This window comes from Hibiscus syriacus, unplaced genomic scaffold (assembly GCF_006381635.1).
Source record: "Hibiscus syriacus cultivar Baekdansim isolate YM2019G1 unplaced genomic scaffold, ASM638163v2 tig00110577_pilon, whole genome shotgun sequence".
Taxonomy (NCBI): Eukaryota; Viridiplantae; Streptophyta; class Magnoliopsida; order Malvales; family Malvaceae; genus Hibiscus; species Hibiscus syriacus.
The window spans coordinates 1270413-1296624 of record NW_024062788.1 but is presented as its reverse complement, the minus strand read 5'-3'; the positions used below and the strand labels follow the sequence as shown (position 1 = coordinate 1296624).

At 34.6% G+C, this 26212-nt stretch overlaps 1 pseudogene; it reads right to left on the bottom strand.

Moving 5' to 3' along the window:
* Positions 1-3878: 3878 nt before the first annotated feature.
* On the bottom strand, positions 3879-24491 carry LOC120133211 (annotated as a pseudogene).
* Positions 24492-26212: the final 1721 nt, after the last annotated feature.

The following is a 26212-nucleotide window of genomic DNA, read 5'->3' as shown; positions in this document are numbered from 1 at the left end:
AAAACGAGAACAATGAGCTGAGATGGTCTTCTTCATGGGCTGTTTCGAGCCCTCATTTTTTATGTTAAGGCCTACCCATTTCATTAATGAAATTGATTTTTTTTTCCTCTCATTTCCACCGACCTGTATAAAACTATAACAGAACCAGAACCAGAACCAGAACTCGAACTTTATATTTTCTCATATTGAGCATACCAAATTGAAAAATAAAGTTTAAAAATAATTTAGATTTAAAAAAATAGAAAATATATGGAAACTTTTTAAAAAAAATTATAAAAGCGTTTTTAAGAAAATATAATGTTTAATAGAAAATATAGACTCTTCGTTTTAGTAGTTAATATTGAATTTGAAACAATCTCAAATACAAAAAAGAATCTGTCAAATGATTAATTTAATAAAATTCTATATATGATAATTATTATTATTTTGTCACTTCCATCGCTTTGGTACCCATTACAAAACATTAAATTCAATCTCTAGTGAAAAACAACCAAACATAAATGTTTATAAAACCATCTCAGATTTAATATTAAAAATGAAACACTTGAACACGTCCTGTTCTTTTGGCCGGCAGCACAAGCGGTGTGGAGAGACTTCACGGGTAACTACTGCTTGAAACCAGTGGGATTCTAATTCTTTGCCGACTGGTTGTTAAACGTGGAAGGCCAGTGTCTCAGCCCTCACAAATCCATGTATGAAATGATGTTGTTTACATGAATATAAGGATGTGACCTAAAACGATACTACTACATATACATGTAATATCTCAGAAAATATAATCATACTCATGTCACCCCCAATGACTAACCTAATCATATCGTTCTTACTATTTGGATAACTCCCATCTTTGGGCATGCAAATGTGGTTTAGGCCATGATTGGTATGTTCTTAGATTTTCTTTTTCTTTCACTTCCATCTCTTGTAATAAACGATAATATATATTTGTTCATGTAACGTCTCAAAATTTATTTGAAATTTATTTAAAATTAATTGATTGTTTTTCAGGACAAAATTGTAAAATTTTGAAACTTTTAAACTAAATTTGAATATTTAAGAAATTTAGGGACCAATCCTATAATTTACCCACACTCATCTAACAACAAAAATAATAAGGGTAAAGTATAGTAATGGTCACTGAACATTTCAGAAGCTTGCATTTAGGTCCCCCAACATTTAAAACTTGCAATACAGTCCCCCAACATTTATTCCGTTTGCAATATGGTCCCCAACTTAAACCACAGTTAGAAAATTAGGATAAATTATATAAATGGTCATTGAACTTTTCAGTCACTTGAATTTAGGTCCCCCAACTTTTAAAACTTGCAAAAAAATCATCAATTTCATTTTAAACCCCAATTTCCAAAGTAATTCAATTTTATTCTAAACCCTAAATTCTAAAATACTTAAATTAAATTCAATTATGTCAAAGTTATTATTATTTAATTTCATCTTATTTCATGTGATACGTATTTTATATAAATATAATAGTATAATTCTTATCTTGAAGAAATTTTTTAATTAAAAAAGTAGTTAGGATATAAAAGAGGTTGAAAATAATTCGAATTTTAAATTTATAAAATGTTATTTGACGTATAAATAAAAGTGTAAACTACTCGGTTGACAACTTAACTATCTAGCCCTTTTACTTTTTCATCGATCTTTTAAATTTATCAATCATACCACATAATTATTTAACTGTTTCAACTAAGCCACTAGTCGTTACCAATTGATAAAAATGATGATGTGACAGTTAAAAGGAATTGACATTATTATACATTCAGTCTTTATTATTTATATAATCAATTTGGTCCTAAATTAAATAAAATTTAATAAATTAATCATTTAATTAGGATCTGACATGTGTTAGCACATGATCATGACACGTGTCATTGGTGACACGTGTTACCACCTAATTATTTATATGCTATCAATTTGGTCCTAAATTAAATAAAATTTAATAAATTAATCATTTAATCAGGATCTGACATGTGTTAACACATGATCATGATATGTGTTATTGGTGACATGTCACCTCCTAATTAGAAGAAAATTAAGTTACAAAGAAGTAAAATTTAGGTCTGGGCAAACTCAAACCTGAGTCACGCAAATGAAAGATATAGGGTGGAGCCACTAAGCTAACATCATCGTTTGTGTAAGAGATATACAATAATAATATACTAATAGTATGACCAATGCCAGAAAAAAAAAAAGATATAATGTAAAATGGAAAAAATGAGATTTGAACTTCGGCAAAAAATTTGAAAGCAATAAATGATGGGAAAATATTATATTTTTTACAATAAAAAATATTATATTGATAAATTGTTTGATAGATTTAATATATTTTTAATATAGTTGATACAATATTTTAAAAGAATAAATTTAAGATTTATATATTTTTAAACTAAATTTAATAATTATATTTTTCATATTTATAATTCATGATTATATATAAATCTTAAGTTGAGTATTTCTAATATAATTAATAATTTTAATTCTTATTAAAATAAAATATTCAAAAAATATAAATGATTCATACATTAATATATGAATATATTTTTTATTTATACATCTAAATATAAATATGCATTTATATAAATATATTTTTATTCGTTGTGTCTGTGCCTTGAACTCTTTCTTCAAGCCTATATTACCTTAAATTGAAGTATTTTAGAATTTAATTGAAGTATTTTAGAATTTAGGGTTTAGAATAAAATTGAATTACTTTGGAAATTGGGGTTTAAAATGAAATTGATGACTGTTTTGCAAGTTTTAAAAGTTGGGGGACCGAAATTCAAGTGACTGAAAAATTCAATGACTGTTTATATAATTTATCCTAATTTTCTAACTGTGGTTTAAGTTGGGGGACTATATTGCAAACGGAATAAATATTGAGGGACTGTATTGCAAGTTTTAAATGTTGGGGGACCTAAATGCAAGTTTCAGAAATGTTCAGTGATCATTATTATACTTTACCCAAATAATAAAAAGAGGCTGACCAAGCTTGAACCCAAACCTAGGGAATAGCAGATCATGCCCCTACCAACCAACCTAAATCATTATTTAGGTTTAGAATAATAAAATATATATGTTAATTGTTTTATTTTCATGTTTTAATACCCAGAACCCCATTTCACCTTCCTCGTGTGTTCGTGAGCCGGCTCCAATTAAAAAAACCCAACCATCCGCGCTGCCTCCCCGTTCAGCCTCCTCTGATAGGCGATGAAGTGCACCACCACGTCCAGCTAACTCAGCATCATCCGGCAAACAAAATCCCTTTAGCTATTCGTCGAATGGTGTCGTCGATCACCAAGGGAAGTCTTTCGAAAGACGCCAGTGAAACCTAGGTCATGCGCCAGTTCCTCTTCGACTCCGGCCACCTCGTTCATCGATTCGCCTCAGCACCACCGCATTCGAATTCCTCGTCTCCAACCCAGCCCATGGGTCATCGTATGATCATCGTTTCCTCTGCCGATCGTCGTTGGATAAGTCCAGTTGTATTTCCGGTTATTTGATATGGTTAATGGTTGTTTTGGTGAAACTTTTGGTTGCAAATGTTGTTTGGTGAGCTTGGGAGTAATCGGTCGCTGATCAGATCCCTTCTCGTCAGTTCACGTGCCGCCACGCGTTGTCGTGTGCATGTCGTCTACAGTTCTGGGAGTCTTTTAGAATCAGTCCAAGTGGACCGAATCGAGTCAACACGAAAACAATCTGAGTCAAATTAAATCGGTCTGATCCATTGAGTTTGTTTTGAGACTTTGACCTGATCTGTTGATTTTGACGGTTAACTTTAATTTGATAAATTAAATTTTTTGAAAAATTATATTTTATGTTTTTTAACGTCTGAGTCCGAATTCGAAATCTTTTTTTTTTGTGTTCTAAAAGTTCATAAACCGCATGACTAAATGGTTGGGAGTTCCTATAAGCTCTTTCCTTAGTGGATCTTCGCCCAAAGATCCACCAATTGAAGCTACTGCAGCAACCATTCCAGGGTTGCCCGCTACAAAGTCAGAAGAACCATTAGCCATGGAGGAAGCATAGGAAGGGCACCATAGTTACACCTCTGAATTTCAAAAGACAGAAAGTTGCCACAAGCATAGAAGTTTTTGTTTCTGAAAACCCTAAACCCGAAGAGACCTGCTCATTTTTCCATCCTTGATGATTTGAGTTATGGAAGGCTGGGAAATGAATGTGCAAGCACTGGAGGATCACAGGAACACCTGCTGGATTGATTCCTATGTCCAGAGCCTAGCATACTTCATCGGCTAGTCGCTGTGGGTCTTGCAGTCGTTTCGCGAATATATCAACTACTCTAGGCAGTTTGCTCAATCCAACAACACGCTGACCTGATGGAACATAACCTACACGACACTTGACTTGAAACGGGAGCAAGCATGACTCGTAATACGAGAAGAAATCGAGATCTCGAACAATTACAAGTCCACCTGAGCCTCCAGCATGACCAACTCCGTCATGCAAGCCCACTTCAGGGAATAAAGCTCCCTGAACAATAACCTTCACCATTTGTTTGTAACCTGGAGAAAGTAATGGAAAAGTCTTAATCAAACACGAAATATTAGATTACAGGAAACATTTATAGATACGTATGCATGTGTGAGATGAAGGGGAAAATATGCACATTCTTATACAAATGTATAACCGGCCAAAGAAACTCATATACGAGCTTCAAAAACTTCGTATAAACAAACATACAATCTCATATACTTAATGTTTAAGGATTTAAATTAATCTGTGAACGAACAAAATTATATTTGTATTTGTTTGTTTATTTTTTAAGATGTTCGGTTTGTGTTCAATTCATATTCATTTTTTATTTAAAGGGGTAACCTTCATAAACATATTCAATAACATGTTCATATAGCGTTCGTGAACATATTCGTTTTATTTTAATATTTGCCCGCCAACACTCTTTTTATCTTTTTAACTTAAAAAATGGTGAAATTATACCACAACTCTTTAAGTTTTTTAGACTTCACATTTTGAACTCCAATATAAACGAACCGATGACACATCTATTTATGTTTGTTCATTTATTAAATAGATATAAAAAAATTATTCATAATATTATATACAAACAATTCATCGGACATTATACTAGAGATGATAGATAGGTACAATTTTATAGATTTGACACCGTACTTGCTCCAATTAAGGCAGATATGAGTATAAGTTTAGTAGATAGAGGATGTGTGTGGATGTAAAAAGTAATACTTGTTTGTGGATAATGAGTCGGTGATGGATTTGGGATTTTACCGACCATGTTTCCGCCCGTCCCCATCTTATAAATTTTGGATCTTTATGAATTTAACTATAATTTTAGAGTTTATTCTGTAAATCTCAAGATTTTATAAAATATGACTTGTAATTTAATCAAATGTTAAGGTATAAACAATTTTAGAATTAAATACCATCGTTCCTCTCATCTCAAACTGACGAGTAGATATAGGTACAAATAGAGACATACAAATATAAGATGGAAGGTGTCGTAACCGGTTTTCGTCCGGGCACGAAATATTAAATTTTGGCGGGGAAATTAATGTTAATAAATAATTTTGAAAATAATTTGTGAGTCGCCATCGGCCTTTTGGATCAGGTAGGTCGAATACCTAAAATTATCTTTAAAAATAGTTTTTAAGAAAACCATATTTAAAAAATGAACTGATCTGCGTTTTATAACTAAAAATTCGTTCTTTTTAATAATAAAAAGGGATTCGTGGTCGGTTACGTTTAGGGAAGGATTAGCACCCCTACAACGCCCAAAATTGGTACTTTTTAATTATAAATTGTCTCTTTTATTAAAATTTAAAAATTCAAAAATATATTTAATTTATAATCCTATTATTTCAAAATTATATAAAAAATATTTATTTATTTTTAATATCTGAAAAGAACTTCTAGGTGCCTTAAGACAGCTCTTTTCTTTGATATTGATAAATATTGATTTAAATAATATTGTTTACTTTTTAATTTTAAAATATCAGAATAAGACATCCAGTTGTATTAAGACTGTCCTTTTCTTCGATATTAAAAATAAATATTAAAAAAAACTATTCATTATATGTATATTTATGAAAAAATATTTAATAATATAATAAAATAAAAATATCACTAAAACAATATATTTTAAGCATTAAAATGAAAACATATAAAATAAATAAAAATAAAACTAAATCTAATTCCTAATTAATTGAAATTATAGGGTTTAAATATTTTATTTTCTAATTTAATAATTTAGTGACCAAAATGAAATTATTTAAAATTTAAATTTTATAATAGAATAAATTAAAAATATGAACTAGGGATAAAAAAAATTATTTATTAAAATTAAGGGATTAAATCTGTCATTTATCCTAATATATTATTTAATAAAAAGGACTAAAATGAATAAAATTAAAATTCAAAAACTGAATTAAAATTATTATAAATTCAGTTTAGTGACCAAAATGTAAAATTTACAAATACGAAGGACTGCGGAAGGGATTTAACTTTTCCATAATTACGCGCATAGTCCTTCCCGAAACGACGTCGTTCGGGAAGGACTATAAGAGTCCAAATCGGCTGGCCCGAAGGGCCAGCCATTCATTTCTTCTTTCCTTTTTTTTTTTCTTTCTCTCAAACAGAGAGAAGAACTCTCTGTCTTCTCTCTAAACTGAGAGAAGCTCAGTCGACCGGCAGCCGTTAGCCGGCGTTCGTCCGCCGTCAACCACCGCCGCCGGCCACCGTTTTCGGTGGCCGGAAAAATTTTCCTTTTATCTAAACGTAGATCGGACCGTCCTAATGACGGTTCCGATGTTATTTTTCGTTAAACAGCTCCTAATCGGAGCAAATCTTGAAAAATACCTTCGGTTTTCGAAGGTTTGCTGTGGAGCGTGGAGGCGCGTGTTACTCGGTGGTGGTGTATCTTTCCTCGGTAAGTCTCTTCTTCCTTTTTCTCTCTTTTTTCTTCTGGTTCTTTGCTGCTGAGATCTTTGGTACTAGTTTGTTGTTTTTTTTTCTTTTCTCTGTATTTTTTTTCTGTTTCTGTCTCTTCTTTCTGTTTCTCTCTGTTTTTTCTTTTTTTTTTCGCAGGTGGGTGGTGGCTTTTATAGCCACCACCGGTGTTCGTCTCGGACCGGTCCGAAGAGGGGGCTTCGGTGAGTCACCGGACTACCAGTGGTGACTTACCCCGTAGCCTTGCATGGACGGCTGGTATATGATCTTCTGGAGTCTTTGGTTGGGATGTGGCAGCGGCGGAGGCGGCGAGGGCTGTCGGCAGCCGCGTGGAAGCTAGAGCGGCGCCGCGTGGCCCTAGGTATCAAACCCTAGGGTTTCCTTCTGGCATCATCTGGACCGTTGGATCTTGCCAGATCCAACGGCTGTGAGCTGAGGCGGCTGATTAATTAGGGTTAGGAAACCCTAACTGGAAACCTAAACATTTAGGGTTTCTAGTTAGTTTTGGACCGGTTCTGGTTGGTTTGTAACTGGACCGGTCCAGTTGTAATTGGGCCTGTAAATATTATTATGTATTTAATATATTTAATATAAATTAATAATAATAATAATAATAATAATAATAATAATAATAATAATAATAATAATAATAATAATAATAATAATAATATGGATAAAAAATTAATATCTTCAGCTGCCCCTCTTTGCTCATTATTGTGTTAACAAGAATAGGGCAAAGATGAAAAGATAATAAATTTTTTTATCCATTTGGCTTCACTTGATTATAATGGAGATATTGAATAAATTCTTCTCTTTCTTCAGATGAGTTCTTCTCATTATGAACTTTCTGCTGGGGATGATGATCCATCAAATGATGAATTCAAGCAAAAGATTGAACAAGTTCTTCTCATTATGAACTTCTTCTTCTTTCTTCAGATGACGAGTTCTTCTCATTATGAACTCTACCTGGCAAAGTTGATCCATCAAATGATGAATTCAAGCAAAAGATTGAGCAAGTTCTTCTTATTATGAACTTCTTCTTCCTTCTTCAAATGAGTTCTTCTCATTATGAACCTTCTCTGGCAAAAATAATCCATCAAGTGATGAATTCAAAAAAAGATTGAACAAGTTCTTCTCATTATGAACTTCTTCTTCCTTCTTCAGATGAGTTCTTCTCATTATGAACCTTCTCTGGCAAAAATAATCCATCAAGTGATGAATTCAAAAAAAGATTGAACAAGTTCTTCTCATTATGAACTTCTTCTTCCTTCTTCAGATGAGTTCTTCTCATTATGAACCTTCTCTGGCAAAATAATCCATCAAGTGATGAATTCAGAAAAAAGGTTGAACAAATTCTTCTCATTATGAACTTCTTCTTCCTTCTTCAGATGACGAGTTCTTCTCATTATGAACTCTAACTGGAAAAGCTGATTCATCAAGTGATGGATTTGAGCTAAAGATTGAACAAGTTCTTCTCATTATGAACTTCTTCTTCTTTCTTCAGATGACGAGTTCTTCTCATTATGAACTCTAACTGGAAAAGCTGATCCATCAAGTGATGGATTTGAGCTAAAGATTGAACAAGTTCTTCTCATTATGAACTTCTTCTTCTTTCTTCAGATGACGAGTTCTTCTCATTATGAACTCTAACTGGAAAAGATGATCCACCAGATGATGGATTTGAGTCTTTGTTAAAATCTTTGAAATTCCTGTTAAAATTTCAACAAGAATAAAATGAATGAAAATGCATCTATTTTTGCAAATGTCTAAATATGATGCATGAATGTTAAGTTGTTTGATTTCAGATTGGTGAATTGAGTATTTCTTCAATTGTAAAAACCCAATAGATCTTTCTTCTTCGAATCAGAGAATCTATCATTTTTGACAAATATAGATGTGGATATAATGTCACACGACCTCTTGAGAATAAAACTTAATAGTATAGGCTCTTGAAAAGCTTGCATTCAGGCAACATATTGATTCTGATAACAGCTCATTTGATTATGAAGTGGCCTTTCAAGATGATTTCACAGATATCGATAGTTCTTTTAAATACCAAGGAATCTTGAATTCTGATTCTGATGAAGAAAATAAACTGTTATTCTTGACAAAAATGGGATTCTCAAGTGCTGAAACTTCAATATCCATGTAGAAATGTGGTCCAGATTCATCAATTGTAAAATTGATAAATTTTATATGTGATGCTCAAATGACTAAGGCTGCTGATGCACTTCTTCGGATCAAATAACTCAAAGAACACTTCCAGAAGATGCTATTGGCAAATTCATCTTCTAAATTCAATGCTTGATTCTGTCCAATCAGATAACTCAAAGAACACTTCCAGAAGATGCTATGTTCTGTCCAACCAGATCAGATAACTCAAAGAACACTTCCAGAAGATGCTATGTTCTGTCCAACCAGATCAGATAACTCAAAGAACACTTCCAGAAGATGCTATGTTCTGTCCAACCAGATCAGATAACTCAAAGAACACTTCCAGAAGATGCTATGTTCTGTCCAACCAGATCAGATAACTCAAAGAACACTTCCAGAAGATGTTATGTTCTGTCCAACCAGATCAGATAACTCAAAGAACACTTCCAGAAGATGCTATGTTCTGTCCAACCAGATCAGATAACTCAAAGAACACTTCCAGAAGATGCTATTTTCTGTCCAACCAGATCAGATAACTCAAAGAACACTTCCAGAAGATGCTATGTTCTGTCCAACCAGATCAGATAACTCAAAGAACACTTCCAGAAGATGTTATGTTCTGTCCAACCAGATCAGATAACTCAAAGAACACTTCCAGAAGATGCTATGTTCTGTCCAACCAGATCAGATAACTCAAAGAACACTTCCAGAAGATGCTATTTTCTGTCCAACCAGATCAGATAACTCAAAGAACACTTCCAGAAGATGCTATGTTCTGTCCAACCAGATCAGATAACTCAAAGAACACTTCCAGAAGATGTTATGTTCTGTCCAACCAGATCAGATAACTCAAAGAACACTTCCAGAAGATGCTATTGGCATATTCATTTGTTCCAGTTAATGTTTGGAATAGGATATCACCAGGCTCATTCGATGTAGAGCCAAAATTTGTAGATTCGAAGCATTTCCATGCTATTACACTGAAAAGGGCTATATTCATAATTCTGCCAATTGAGAACAGATTTCCTCTTATTCTGCTTCCTCCATGTGCTGATGCTTTTCCATTGACAAAGAAATGATGGCCTTCATGGGATCCAAGAACAAAGTTGAACTGTTTATAAACATGTACATGAAGTGCCAAATTGACAGAAAGGATCTGTAAGACTCTTGAAGCTTATGACAATGAGTCACCTTCGAGTGTTCAAAAGTATGTTCTTGATGAGTGCTGAAAATGGAATCTAGTATGGGTTGGAAGGAATAAGGTTACTCCACTTGAACCTGATAAGGTGGAAACGCTTCTAGGTTTCCTTAAAAACCATATACAAGGATCTGTATAGAAACATGTCTCCTAGTGATATCAATGTCTTGTTTCTTTTTGCTGGAATCAGTATTGCAAAGATCATCTTCTACTGTTTTAGTATATCTTTGAAAACAGATGTGCAAGAACTGAATGGTGATCGGTTGGAGCAATTGATGAGTAGATTTGGCGGATTCGACCTTGTTGTCGGTAGAATCCCGTGTAATAATCTTGATGTTCATGGCTTTAAGCTAGTGATGATTTGACTACTTTGTATTCCATGTATTTAAAAGTATTAACATAAAGTGATATTCAGAAATCTTTAAATTATTTCAAAATTATGTTAGTTCAATAGAAAAGAATAAATTGAATTTCCAAAAATAAATTGAATCTCAAATAAATTGAACTTGAAATAGATAGAATTGTATTCAAAGTTCTGGCAAGCATAAGAATAAAAATTCAAATGTCTCAACAAATTATAAGCATAAGTATTTCTAAATTAATCAAGTTGACACAATTTAGAGATGATGTAAGCTTTTGTCTGGAAGATCTCAAACGTTGTTGAAATGCTTGTGGATGTGAAATTTCTTCCAAACTGTCAAAATCTTAAGAAAGTTCAATTGCCAGATGCCTAATATCAACTTGCATTTGAGCCGCCTTTTCAGGTTTTCAACTCAAATCCTTCCTTTGATTACAAGATGCCCTTTGCGGGTTTTCATCTTGACCCCCTTTTTTTTTTTTTTTCTTTAAGCATAATATTTCTTGACAGAATCCGAGTTTATTGGATTTTTCAGAATTTTTCCATCCATTTCTGCCAAGATCAACGCTCCTCCGGAAAAGGCCTTTTTCACAACGTATGGTCCTTCCCAATTAGGCATCCATTTCCCACGGAAATCTTTATGTATAGGCAAGATCTTTTTTAATACTAGATCACCCTCTTGGAATTCTCTTGGATGTACTTTTTTGTTATGAGACTTCATCATCCGTTTCTGATACATCTGTCCATGGCAAATAGCTTTCAATCTTTTCTCCTCAATAAGGTTCAATTGATCAACTCTAGCTTGGATCCATTCAGATTCATCCAATTTTGTTTCTCTCAATATTCGGAGCGATGGAATCTCAACTTCAATTGGTAAGACTGCTTCCATCCCGTAGACTAAAGAAAAAGGCGTTGCCCCAGTAGATGTTCGAACAGTAGTTCGGTATGCATATAGAGCAAAAGGTAACTTCTCGTGCCAATCTTTGTAAGTTTCAGTAGTCTTTGTAATGATTCTCTTGATGTTCTTATTTGCTGCTTCAACTGCCCCATTCATCTTGGACGATATGCCACTGAGTTTGCATGTTTGATCTTGAACTGTGCACAAAGTTCGGTCATCATTTTGTTGTTCAGGTTCAGAGCATTATCTGTAATGATCCTCTCTGGTAGGCCATATCGGCAAATTATCTCTTTCTTTATGAATTTGCAGACTGTGGACCTCTAATATTGGTGTATGAAGCAGCTTCAACCCATTTGGTAAAATAATCAATTGCCACAAGGATGAAGCAATGTCCATTCGATGCTTTTGGTGTGATTGCCCCAATGACATCTATTCCCCACATAGAAAATGGCCAGGGTGCTGTCATTACATGTAAAGGAGATGGGGGTACATGAATCTTGTCTGCATATCTGGCATTTATGACATTTCCTTGCGTAATCAATGCAATCTGTGTACATGGTAGCCCAATAATATCCATATCTCATATTTTTCTGGCCATAGAAAGACCATTTGCATGTGTTCCACATATTCCACTGTGTACTTCTTCAATGATGTTTCGAGCTTCACTGGTATTTAAACATCTCAACAGCATTTGATCACTGCTTTTTCTATACATAATCTCCATCAAGAAAATATCCAGCAGCCATTCTTCTCAAGGTTCTTTTATCAATTTCTGATGCATTTGGTGGATAACTTTGATTTTTGATATTGCAGGATATCATGATACCATGGTTTACCATCTACCTCTTCTTCCACACTATAACAATGTGCAGGAATTTCATATACTTGCATTTTGATTGGCATCATATCAACTTTCTTAGTTGCCTGAAACATAGCAGCTAATGTAGCCAAAGCATCTGCCATTGATTTTCTTCCCGAGGGAGATAATTGAATGTAACTTTCTCAAATTCTTTCACTAATTCGAGGGTAAAATTTCGGTATTCCAACAATTTGGGATCTTTTGTTTCCCACTCTCCTCGCAATTGATACACCACTAAAGATGAATCTCCATATATCTTGAGACATTTGATTTTTCTTTCTATAGCTGCTTTCAATCCCATGACACAAGCTTCATATTCCGCCATGTTATTGGTGCAAAAGAACTCCAGTCTACTTGTAAAGGGATAATAAACATTTTAGGAGAAATTAACACTGCCCGATTCCTCGTCCCAAAGCATTAGATGCTCCGTCAAAGTAAAGCTTCCAAGTTGCAAATGCATCATTTGTTTTGACTTCTTCATTCATGGATATGCATAACAGATCTTCATCAGGAAAATTGAAGTTCAAAGGCTGATAATCATTTGATACACGACTGGCCAGGAAATCAGCTATGACACTTCCTTTTATCGCTTTTTGGTTGACATATACAATATCAAACTCAGATAATAACATCTGCCATCTAGCCATTCTGCCTGTCAAAGCTGGTGATTCCATTAAGAACTTTAAAGGATCAAGTTTGGATATCAACCAAGTAGTATGGTATAACATATATTGTCTGAGTCTTCGAGTAGTCCACACCAAAGCACAACATAATTTTTGTATTGGTGGATATCGAACTTCACAATCAGTAAATTTCTTGCTCAGATAATAAATAGCTTTTTCTTTCCTTCCTGATTCATCATGCTGTCCTAGTACACATCCCATCGAATTTTCGAAGACCGTCAAATAGAGAATTAATGGTCTATCAGGCATTGGTGATACTAAAATTGGGGCATTGGATAAATATTTCTTAATAATATCCAAAGTTTCTTGACATTCTTCATTCCAGACTTCAGGATTGTTCTTTCGAAGTAATTTGAACACTGGATCACATTTGTCAGTCAATTGAGAAATGAAACGAGATATATAATTTAATCTCCCCAAAAAGCCTCGAACTTCTTTTTTGTGTTGGGTGGTGGAAGATCTTGAATTGCTTTTACTTTATCTGGATCAATCTCAATTCCTTTTTGCTGACTACAAATCCCAAAAGTTTCCCAGAAGTTACCCCAAAAGTGCATTTAGCAGGGTTAAGCTTTAATTGATACTTCCTCAATCTCTGGAAAAGCTTTCTCAGATTTTGAATATGTTCTTCTTCCGTTCTGGATTTGGCAATCATGTCATCTACATATACTTCAATCTCTTTGTGCATCATGTCATGAAACAAAGTTACCATAGCTCTTTGATATGTTGCCCCTGCATTTTTCAATCCAAATGGCATCACTTTATAACAGAATGTGCCCCACATGGTTATAAATGTTGTTTTCTCCATGTCTTCAGGATTCATTTTTATCTGATTATATCCTGAAAAGCCATCCATAAATGAAAACCATGCATGCCCTGCAGTATTGTCCACCAATGTGTCTATGTGGGGTAAGGGAAAACTATCTTTCGGACTAGCTTTGTTGAGATCTCTATAATCCACGCACATTCGAACTTTTCCATTTTTCTTAGGTACGGGAACAATATTGGCTACCCATTCTGGGTATTTAGATGCCTGTAGGAAACCTGCATTGATTTGTTTCATCACTTCTTCTTTGATTTGCAACAACATTTCTGGCCTCATTCTTCTGAGCTTTTGTTGGATTGGTTTATATTCCGGATTGATTGGAAGCTTGTGTATCACTATATCTGTGCTCAAACCGGGCATATCTTGATAAGACCATGCAAAGATATCTTTGAACTCTTGAAGGAGATTTATCAATTCTTGCTTTATCTGGATTGTCAGAGTAGTGCCAATTTTCACCTCTTTTATTTCTTTATCTGTTCCCAAATTCACAGTTTCAACCTCTTCTTTGTGTGGTAGAATTTGTTGTCCTCTTTTTCTACCAATCTTAATAGTTCAGTAGGAATATCACATTCCAGTTCATCTTCACAACCATTGATCTCTTCCAGACATATAGGCTGCTCTAAATTTATCACTGGATTAAATCTAGGAATAAACATGCTATTAACACTGTGACACCTGCAAATTTAAATCGGACATATTTACGAAAGAATATAGTAAATTTATGAAATGTAAAAATGTAATAAAATGTAAAGAATGATTGCCATCTGAAAATTTTAAAGAAAGTTCCTTATATTTAACATAATTTCTTTTACAAGATAACAAAAAGTTTTCATATTTTTGAGCTAAACTAAAGATTAGTTCTGAATATTACTCTGCATTAATATTAAAAACTATAGGAAGATCTTCAGTGGTCCAATTGGTGAGTGTTTCTCCAGGAAGACATGGTCGAATCCTATCCAAGTATTTGCCATTTTTGTTGTCCTTCGTAATCATGTTGATAAATAATCCATTCATAGCTTCTTCAACTATGTCTTGATCTTTCGTCAACTTTTCTTCTTTAAAGGCTTCAACAAGCTGCTGTTCCACATTAATTGTTCCCCTGATCTGAATGTTGTATTCAACTGTGGGAAAGACATGTGTTTCCAAAAGATTGCTCCCCCTTTCAATTTTGTCTTTCTGTCTTCACATCTTATTTTCATCTCTTTATTCTTTTGCTGAAAATTAGGCTTAAACCCTAGCCCAAAACGGTCTTTTTTCATCTGTATACTGATAGGAACTGAAATCCCTTGAAGATTCTTTCCTAGACCTCTTCCAGCTTTAGCTCCGATGCCTAAAGTTTGTTGTACCGTCATCTTGGTACAATCAGACAATCTGGGATATGGAATTTTCCTTCCTTCTGCAACAAAGGTTGCATTTACAAATTCAAGAGCTCGAAAAGAGCATTCAAGAGCCTTATCATTGGTGTCGATATATGGAACATCGCTTGTTACAGACGTAATGATTTCTTCTTCAGCATTGACGCATATTAGTTGTCCATCAACAACAAATTTCAATTTCTGATGTAATGAAGAAGGAACGGCTCCTGCTGAGTGAATCCATGGCCTCCCTAAGAGACAATTATATGTGGGGTGGATGTCCATCACCACAAAATCAATATTGTACACGACTGGGCCAATTAACAACGGTATTCCATTTTCCCAAGCACTTCTTTTTGAGTACCATCAAATGCTCGTACCACATTCTGATAACTCTTCATGTGTGATTGATCCAGAGGCATTCTTTGAAGTGTAACTAGAGGCATCAAGTTGAGAGCAGATCCATTGTCAATCAATACTCCTGGCAATACATGACCATGACAGTGTGTCGTGATGTTCAAAGCTCTTACTGACCCCATTCCGCCTTCCGGTATTTCATCATCTGTGAATGTTATGTAATTGTCAGCGGCTATATGTCCCACAATTCTGTCAAGTTTATTGAGGGATATATCTTCGGGGATAAATGTTTGATTGAGAATTTTCATCAAAGCATTCCTATGCGCTTCTGAATTCATCAATAGATCAAGAATAGAAATTCTCGCTTGTTGTTTGTGTAGTTGTTCAACCACACTATACTCACTATGTTTAGGAATTTCAAAAATTCTTGAGCTTGTTTTTCTGTCACAGGCTCATTGAATGCTGGAAGGGATTCATCTTCAAATACCTTCTGAGGTATTGCCACAGCTTTTCCTTTTGCTTTCACTTGTTCTGAAGCATTGGATGTTTCGGGAGAGTAACATCTCCCACTTCTTGTAAAGAAACCGACCTCGCCCACTGCTTCAGACGTCGATGTAGTACTCAAATTCTGTATTTTCTCTTCTGTTTTATCTAGAGAATCAGGTCCTCCTACCATTGAAACATTGGTAGTATAATTCCAAGGTACCCTACGGGTATCTTTATATGGAAATGGTAGAGGAGTGGAAATAACAACTTTTGGCCTTATTGGTGCAGGAATCACCGTGGATGATTTCACATTAATGATCACAGGATCATTTATTCTTTGATTTGATTTAGAATCCTCTGATGAGCAAACATCATCTTCTTTTTTCCCGGGTTCTTCTTCAAAGAATTCTATTTCTCTGTTGTTCATCAATTTTTGCACCAAATCTCTAAACTCAGGACATAGTTGAATTTTATGCCCTTTCTCCTGATGATATTCACAATAATTCTTGCCTTCATTCTGCTTTGGCCTGAATTGTTGTGGAATTATACCGGCTAAAGAAAGCTGTTGGAATATCCAAACAAATGGAGATTTAATTTCAGAAATGTCAGTCTTTGCTTTCTTTCTGTTCTCTTCCTGAATTGCATTCACGTTTTTATCTCCATGATTTGGCAATGGATGACTTGATGCGGATGGTGTATTGAATTCCAACTTCCCAGTGTTGATCAAATTTTGAACCACCCTTTTGAATGCTAGACAGTTTTCAATAGAATGTCCTGTAATTCCTTCATGGTAAACACAGTGTGCCTTTGTATCATACCAAGGAGGGAATGGTGGTTGCATGGGAACCAAAGGATAGGGCCTTATAACATCTGCTTTTAACAGCGAATCATAGATCTCTGCATATGGTACTGGTAAAGGTGTAAAAGATAACCTTTCATTTTCCTTTCGAGATCCTCTGGAATCTGCTCGATTAGTGTTTGTTTCCTCTTTCTTAACCCTTGGCTGGGTTATTGTAACACTTTTCGATGAATCCTTGCTGTAAGAATTTGCATTGTTGACTTCATTCTCCTTTTTCCGGTACGTAGGTCTTTTGGAACTAGACCCATCATTTGATTCAATCTTGCCACTTTTCAAGACATTTTCAATTAATTCTCCAGAAATGACCAAATCTGTAAAATTTCTTGTTGCATTCCCCATTAAATGGTTTAAATAAGGGGCCTTCAATGTATGGACAAACATTACTGTGGCCTCTTTTTCTGACAAAGGTGGTTGAACTTGGGCTGCAGTGTCACGCCATCTCTGAGCATACTGTCTGAATGTTTCATTATTCTTTTTCTCCAAGTTTTGAAGAGTCCATCTATCAGGGATCATGTCTGTCACATGGCGGTACTGCTCTAGAAATGCTTTAGCCAAATCTTTCCAAGATCTAATGTTGGCTTTGGTCAATTGAGTATACCATTTTAAAGCCGGTCCTGTCAAACTATCCTGAAAGCAGTGAATTAACAATTTCTCGTCCTTTACATATCCTGCCATTCTTCGACAAAACATAGTGATGTGGGATGAAGGGCATGTAGTACCATTATATTTATCAAATTCGGGAGCTTTGAACTTGATAGGGAGGATTAGGTCTGGAACCAAACTTAACTCACTAGCATCAAACCCATAGAATGATTCAGTTATTTCTACTGATTTCATTCGTTCTTCTAAGTTCTTGATCTGTCTGGTCAGTTCTTCATTTACTTTTTGTTTCTCATTCAGCTCATTCAAATCTGGGATCAAATGCTCAGTATTAAGATCCCCTATTTTCACATCGGATATAAGCGGATTTTTGCTTGAAGATGCAGGATCTACTTGTTGATCCTCATGTGGTTTAGCTTCTTGTAATGTAGATGTATGAGCATTGATTTGTATAGGGGTAGTACCAGAGTGATAAATTGGTTCTGGTGAAAAACCTAGAGGATATATGGGTTCTTGGTCGAAAGATACAGGATTTTCATGCATTTTTCCACTGATAGCCTGCCTTTTAAACATGTCCTCTATCTTCTTCATCATACTGTCTTGTGAATTTGCAATGATGGCTTCAATTTTTTCCAACTTCATTCTCATTTCTTCTTGTTCTTTATGATGCTGTTCCTCAATACGCTGTATTTTATCCTCCATAATTCTCTTAGTGGCTTGTCTAGTACCGTAGTGATGTAGTATTTCTCTTTTGGCCAGAGTAACTGCGATTGAAAAATCTTTTAATATTATTTTTTCAAATTTTAATTAATGAATTTTAACTTAATAAAAAATAATAATTCATAGCGAAAATTATGAAATGAATGATGAATGTATGCAAAATGCATGTATGAAAAAAACATTGATCAAAAAGTTAACTGTCATAGAACAACTTCCATCGGCATACAAAAGTTTCTTCATAATATTTCAGAACTACAGATAAGGTGTAGCTTTCCTATTAAACTCTATAATTTCTTTCATTAACCATGACACCTTCTTTCCGCACTTAGAAACTGGATCAACTTGATGCTCAATTATTTCGGCTTCAACAGCTAGTTCCCCAACATATCTGGCAACCTCGCTCATTTGTACCATGGCCTCGAACACCATATTGCTTCTTTCTTCACTTCTTTCGACATAGAACTCAGTTGACTTTTGCCATTGTTCAGTTGTTCCTTCAAGAGTTTGCTCTAACTCAGTGATTCTGACTTGACAATTGTGCAGAATTTTTTCAAGATCTCTAATGCGTCTTCGCAATGAAGCATTTTCCTCATTACTTTCTTTGAGATCATTAGGTCCTAGACGAACCTTTTCTTGAAACAATGATTCCTCAAGTTGCAAAATGTAAGCATTAAACTCTGAGTTTTTGTTTCTAGACTGATCCAAATCCTTTTCAAGTTTTGTTCGTGCTTCTTGCGTTCTTTGATTAAGTTTCTGGATTTGAACATCTTTGTTTCTGCATCTTTGCATCCAATTGCTAGCCACCTCCTGCTCTACCTCAAGTCTGGTGTTGAAAATTTTTCTTTCTAGCTCCCATTTTTCTTTTTCAACATTGGATTCTTCCATCTTTTGGCCTCTGACTTCAAGTTCAGCAATCAACTGGTTCATTTCAGATTCAAATCCCTTGAACATAATATTTTTCTCGCCTTCAAATTTATCAAAGATGTCATTCTTCATCTCTTCTAAATCTTTGGCTCGATCCCTTTCTCTTTGCATTTCATTCATGATCTCACGGTGTTCAGCCTTGTGTTTTATAATTCGCTCTCTTCTATCGACCTCAAAATCTTCCATTTTTTGCTTTCCTTTTTCCAGGCTTTTGAGTAGACGGCTATTCTTTCCTTTTAGATCTTCAACTCGTCTTTTCTCAATGTTCAATTCTCTGGTCATCTGTACCGTTGATTGGTTGGGTCCTGATGCTTTTCGGGATTTGTATAACTCCTGGTAATTTTTCTGTAAGGCTCTGTACTCATCCTCACCTTTTTCTTTATCTCTTCTCAACATTGCACATTGTGATGAATGAAAGTCAATGTCAACCCCTAACATAGCTTTATCTTGTCTCATTTGCTCTAACTCTTTCGACCAGCCATCTCTTTCTGCTTCAAACTCAGCTTTCAAGATTTCAATCTCTGATGGAACCACCTTAATGCGATCTTCCATAGAAATATCCTCATTTTGATCTGGTAGAGGAATTTTCGTTTTTCCTGACAGATCTCCATTCTTCATAATCAGGAGTTAACATTTCTTTTGCTGCTTTAGCTTGGATGCAAAAAATTGTTTTCCAAGCTGTAACGGCTTCCATGATATTTCTTTTATAATTTTTACTGTGGAATGCGAACTCAGATGACTGTAATCCAGTAGTGATAGGTACAAATTGACGACCTTCATACTGTCTTATAACCAGAAGTGGTGCATATCCAATTCCTCCCCATAATCCAAGCAGCATTATCCAATTGTAATCCCACATCTGTAAATGAATTCCCTTTGTATTTGCCACGGGGCTCGCCAAACAACGTCATTGCTTTGCAGATTTCGAAAGGCATTAATCCACATATCTTTCTTAATTTCTTTCGGCCATTCCTGCTCCAGAAATTCCTTTAATGGTGAATAATCCGTATTAAAGCGTCGGTATGAAACCTTTTCTGTTCTCCAGAAATGACTACGGATCCAAACATATAACAACTGAGTACACCCTGAGAATCGTCCACCTCCTAACCTTCTGCAAGCATTTAATGATCTGAAGGTCTCTGCTAGGATGGCAGAAACAGGATTAATCTTCTTCGGTAGTTGTTCAAACAAGTCTACCACTGCAGCTTCAATATATCCCAATACTTTTGGGAATATGACCATACCATATATACCCAGAGCAAATAGATCGAATCGTACTTTAATATCTGGATGACTCTGAATAAGTTCTTTGATGTTGGTCCAAGCAATGCCTTCGCTTTCGCCTTTTTGTTTTGTACGGGATGCTACCCATTCTTCTCGTACCCCGGCAATCTTTGCTAATTTAACTCGAAAGGGTTGAGTTTTAATTGACTTTGAATATATTCGATTCTCCAAAGCACCTTCAAGATGTAACAAAGTTGTATATTCTTCAATAGTAGGGACCAAGTCTTCCTTATTGAAAGTGAAGCAATTGTACCCTGGATTCCAGAATTGAACTAGGGCTCTGAGTAATTCATCATCAACTTCAACATAGAGCAAATATGGGATGTCTCCGTAAGTCTGATAAAACTGCAATTTTTTGTTTGAATCCCAGCTTTCCCAAATGCTTCGCAAATCTTGCATATCATTTCTTTTTAGTGAAACTGAAGCATAACTGGCCAAGTCAGATACATAATCATCCTGCAGACTGTCTCCTTCTTGTCTTTGTAAATCTTCAGCCCACTGTCTTACTTCTGAGTTTAGAATTACTTGACTTGAACACTTTTTATCCATAGATGAAGGCTTTCCAATGAGACAATTAACACAAGAATCAATGTCTTTTATCCTGTATGATGCAATGCAAACAGAAAAATAAAGAACACACAAAAAAGAAAATAAATTAGTTTACATAAAAAAATTTAATAATAACATTTATTTAATTTAAACATGCTTTTCTAAATAATTTAAATAAACATGTAAAATAAATTAACAGGAAAGACATAATTCATTTCTCCTGTGTGTACACCTATTTTGGACAAAATTTCGGCATGACTTCTGATTGGAAGAGTTTCTAAGGTTTTTTATATGCAGGGTTTCAGATCTAGGAGTAAAGGTACCCGAATTGTCCTTGTTAGTGCCCCCTTGGGTTGCTAACCCTCAATCCTAGTCCATTACAGACTAAAGTGAATCGAGTTCAATTCGAGGGATACATTTCTCTATGCCTGACACGGAGAATAAATTCTCACGAAGACATAGAGCATATGAACCCCGAAAGTTACTTGCTAGGTCTGACACGGAGAATAAATTCTCACGAAGACGTTGCTTTCACTCTCACTTAAAAGGGACAACTCAATTATAGAGCTTTATGTTATGCAATGCAAGTGTTGTGTGTGAGGAGAAATGTTCAAACTTTAGAAAAATAAATAATGAAATGAAATACTTGCAAAGAAAATAAAACATATAAATATTATAAAAATAATAAATAAATAAAAAGTTTAAAAAAAAAGAATTAAAAATTAAATATATAAATTTTTAATTTTTAACTAATAGAGACAATTTATAATTGATTTTTTAAAAGTTTGACCAGTCCCCAGCAGAGTCGCCAAGCTGTCGTAACCGGTTTTCGTCCGGGCACGAAATATTAAATTTTGGCGGGGAAATTAATGTTAATAAATAATTTTGAAAATAATTTGTGAGTCGCCATCGGCCTTTTGGATCAGGTAGGTTGAATACCTAAAATTATCTTTAAAAATAGTTTTTAAGAAAACCATATTTAAAAAATGAACTGATCTGCGTTTTATAACTAAAAATTCGTTCTTTTTAATAATAAAAAGGGATTCGTGGTCGGTTACGTTTAGGGAAGGATTAGCACCCCTACAACGCCCAAAATTGGTACTTTTTAATTATAAATTGTCTCTTTTATTAAAATTTAAAAATTCAAAAATATATTTAATTTATAATCCTATTATTTCAAAATTATATAAAAAATATTTATTTATTTTTAATATCTGAAAAGAACTTCTAGGTGCCTTAAGACAGCTATTTTCTTTGATATTGATAAATATTGATTTAAATAATATTGTTTACTTTTTAATTTTAAAATATCAGAATAAGACATCCAGTTGTATTAAGACTGTCCTTTTCTTCGATATTAAAAATAAATATTAAAAAAAAACTATTCATTATATGTATATTTATGAAAAAATATTTAATAATATAATAAAATAAAAATATCACTAAAACAATATATTTTAAGCATTAAAATGAAAACATATAAAATAAATAAAAATAAAACTAAATCTAATTCCTAATTAATTGAAATTATAGGGTTTAAATATTTTATTTTCTAATTTAATAATTTAGTGACCAAAATGAAATTATTTAAAATTTAAATTTTATAATAGAATAAATTAAAATATGAACTAGGGATAAAAAAAAATTATTTATTAAAATTAAGGGATTAAATCTGTCATTTATCCTAAATATATTATTTTAATAAAAAGGACTAAAATGAATAAAATTAAAATTCAAAAACTGAATTAAAATTATTATAAATTCAGTTTAGTGACCAAAATGTAAAATTTACAAATACGAAGGACTGCGGAAGGGATTTAACTTTTCCATAATTACGCGCATAGTCCTTCCCGAAACGACGTCGTTCGGGAAGGACTATAAGAGTCCAAATCGGCTGGCCCGAAGGGCCAGCCATTTCATTTCTTCTTTCCTTTTTTTTTCTTTCTCTCAAACAGAGAGAAGAACTCTCTGTCTTCTCTCTAAACTGAGAGAAGCTCAGTCGACCGGCAGCCGTTAGCCGGCGTTCGTCCGCCGTCAACCACCGCCGCCGGCCACCGTTTTCGGTGGCCGGAAAAATTTTCCTTTTATCTAAACGTAGATCGGACCGTCCTAATGACGGTTCCGATGTTATTTTTCGTTAAACAGCTCCTAATCGGAGCAAATCTTGAAAAATACCTTCGGTTTTCGAAGGTTTGCTGTGGAGCGTGGAGGCGCGTGGTTACTCCGGTGGTGGTGTATCTTTCCTCGGTAAGTCTCTTCTTCCTTTTCTCTCTTTTTCTTCTGGTTCTTTGCTGCTGAGATCTTTGGTACTAGTTTGTTGTTTTTTTTTTTTCTCTGTATTTTTTTTCTGTTTCTGTCTCTTCTTTCTGTTTCTCTCTGTTTTTTCTTTTTTTTTTTCGCAGGTGGGTGGTGGCTTTTATAGCCACCACCGGTGTTCGTCTCGGACCGGTCCGAAAAGGGGGCTTCGGTGAGTCACCGGACTACCAGTGGTGACTCACCCTGTAGCCTTGCATGGACGGCTGGTATATGATCTTCTGGAGTCTTTGGTTGGGATGTGGCAGCGGCGGAGGCGGCGAGGGCTGTCGGCAGCCGCGTGGAAGCTGGAGCGGCGCCGCGTGGCCCTAGGGTATCAAACCCTAGGGTTTCCTTCTGGCATCATCTGGACCGTTGGATCTTGCCAGATCCAACGGCTGTGAGCTGAGGCGGCTGATTAATTAGGGTTAGGAAACCCTAACTGGAAACCTAAACATTTAGGGTTTCTAGTTAGTTTTGGACCGGTTCTGGTTGGTTTGTAACTGGACCGGTCCAGTTGTAATTGGGCCTGTAAATATTATTATGTATTTAATATATTTAATATAAATTAATAATAATAATAATAATAATAATAATAATAATAATAATAATAATAATAATAATAATAATAATAATATGGATAAAAAATTAATATCTTCAGAAGGTAAGTATCTAATTGGGTAATATGAACCACATCTTTATGTAAGTAGGTGACGGATATAAAAATGTTAGATGAATATGCGATTATCAGGACGGAGGAAGGCTATCCGCATCCGTCCCTTTGCGATCCCTGCACTATTCATTTTCATTTTCATTAGTAATGCTCTATTAGAGCCCGCAACTTGCAAGATGAGCAATTGAAAGCCTCTCTATACAAAATAATGGGCAATTAGTATACTATAAAAACTAAAAGCGGGAAAAACAAATGCACATGAAACGCACCTCTTGTTCCTTCTCGAAGTGCCTTGAATCGAAGAGGAGTTTTCTTAATACCTTCTCTGTTGATATCTTCACCCAAACCCTGCAACACAACTTTAACAGCATCCTCAATGGCATTAGTTTTTTGCTCCTCCAAACCCATATCACTTCCACCCACCTTCGTTCCATTCTCCAGCTCAAGACAGACATGACCCCCAACCAGAGATTAAGATAAAGAAAACAAACTTAATCCAAATTATAGAACAAACTAACAAAAACCCAAAGCTTGAAACAATCGGAATGTTAATTCAAAACCCAAAATTTTATATGAAACCAGTAATATCTGAGGATCCCACACGACAAAAAGAAAGATATGAATAGGGAAAGAAGATAAGGTGAGGAAATAAAGGACTAAAAAGGGTTGCCGTTGGTCTATGAAATGTTTGGATCTTCTCCTATGTGTATATAAGAAGAAAAATGCCGAAAGCATTTTGTTTTTGGAGAGGGGATGCGATGTATGTTGGAACCCACTAAGCCTATTATTTTCCTTTTCTGGGAATGCGAAATCTATTTGGGCTGCTTGTCTCGTCTCAGCCGCCGCCTCCACTGTTTTGCTATCTCTACGGAGCCGATGCCTAGAAACGAGGGCGGTCACAACGACGAAGATAGGGAATTAATAGAAATAGATTTAAAGGTTTTTCCGGCGCATTCAGAATCTATTTACATTATATCAAACAACTATAATGTCAATCAAGTTGTTAAATTTTCTTTTGTTGTAGTATTTTGCAAAATTATATATCATATCTAAGTTTTTTTGTATTATAGAATAAAAATAATTATTAGATCGATAATGATTTATCCGTTGCAGCATTCGCGAAGAAAACGGCATATTCATAGAACTACACACACAAACGTGAATATACACATTGAGATATTTATAGAAATTGTCCTTTTCGTTTGAAGATTTTGTAGGCCAAGGTTAGATATGGTCTTCTGTGACAAAAAGTATTCAAAAATAATATCAAGTCGTGAAGTTGTGGATGCCAGTTTCTAGGCTCAATAGACTGAAAAGCCCTGTCGTTTAGCCACCGTGATGACCCAAAGTTTATATTGCATGCAATAAAGGGTGAGTTTCTTAGATATTATATAATTTTCTTGTCCAAGTATATACAGAAAATTAACCTTATACGATTAGATAGTCATACATATAAACATATTTTCTCGTCTTTGTTGGGATGCTTCACCCATCTTTTCAGTATGTTCAGTGTCCACCACCCTCTTCGGACGTAGACATGACCTACCTCAAATTACCTCTTGAGTCATTTGATCCCGGGATAACTTTCACCTTAGTACAAGACTCCATATCAAATAACCAGAAGACCCTCATACTTAATTTACTGTACAAAGCCATATATCACAGCAATTCTAGCAAAGCAACCTATCTTCCCCATTTTAGTATTTATAATCAACACGAACAACCTCTCCGATAATATTTGCCATAGTCCTTACTAAAACATTAGAATAATACTCCTTACTAAAACATTAGAATAATACTCCTAGGGAAGCCGAATCCAAACAACCACTTTCGAGGGAAACTGTTTCAACGTTGAGAAATCCCGATTCCATGGTTAGACAATCAAGTAACTGTAATTCCCGTATATAAAACCCAATATCCTTTTGAGAGAGCATATTTGTAATTATTTTCGTTGTCCAACTTGACAAGGAACTATACTCATTATCAAGGTTGATAACCTTGAGTCACCTGTAGTCACCTGTAGATTTTCTCATGACTTGAATTCTATTAATCAAAACATTAAATCGAACAACGTACGACTGTAAGTTTAAAACTTGTATCTATAAGATTATGAATCCTTTAGAGAATTTGACGTGGGTATAGGAACCATCAGATGAAACTACATACACCACCTACTTGTATCCATATGT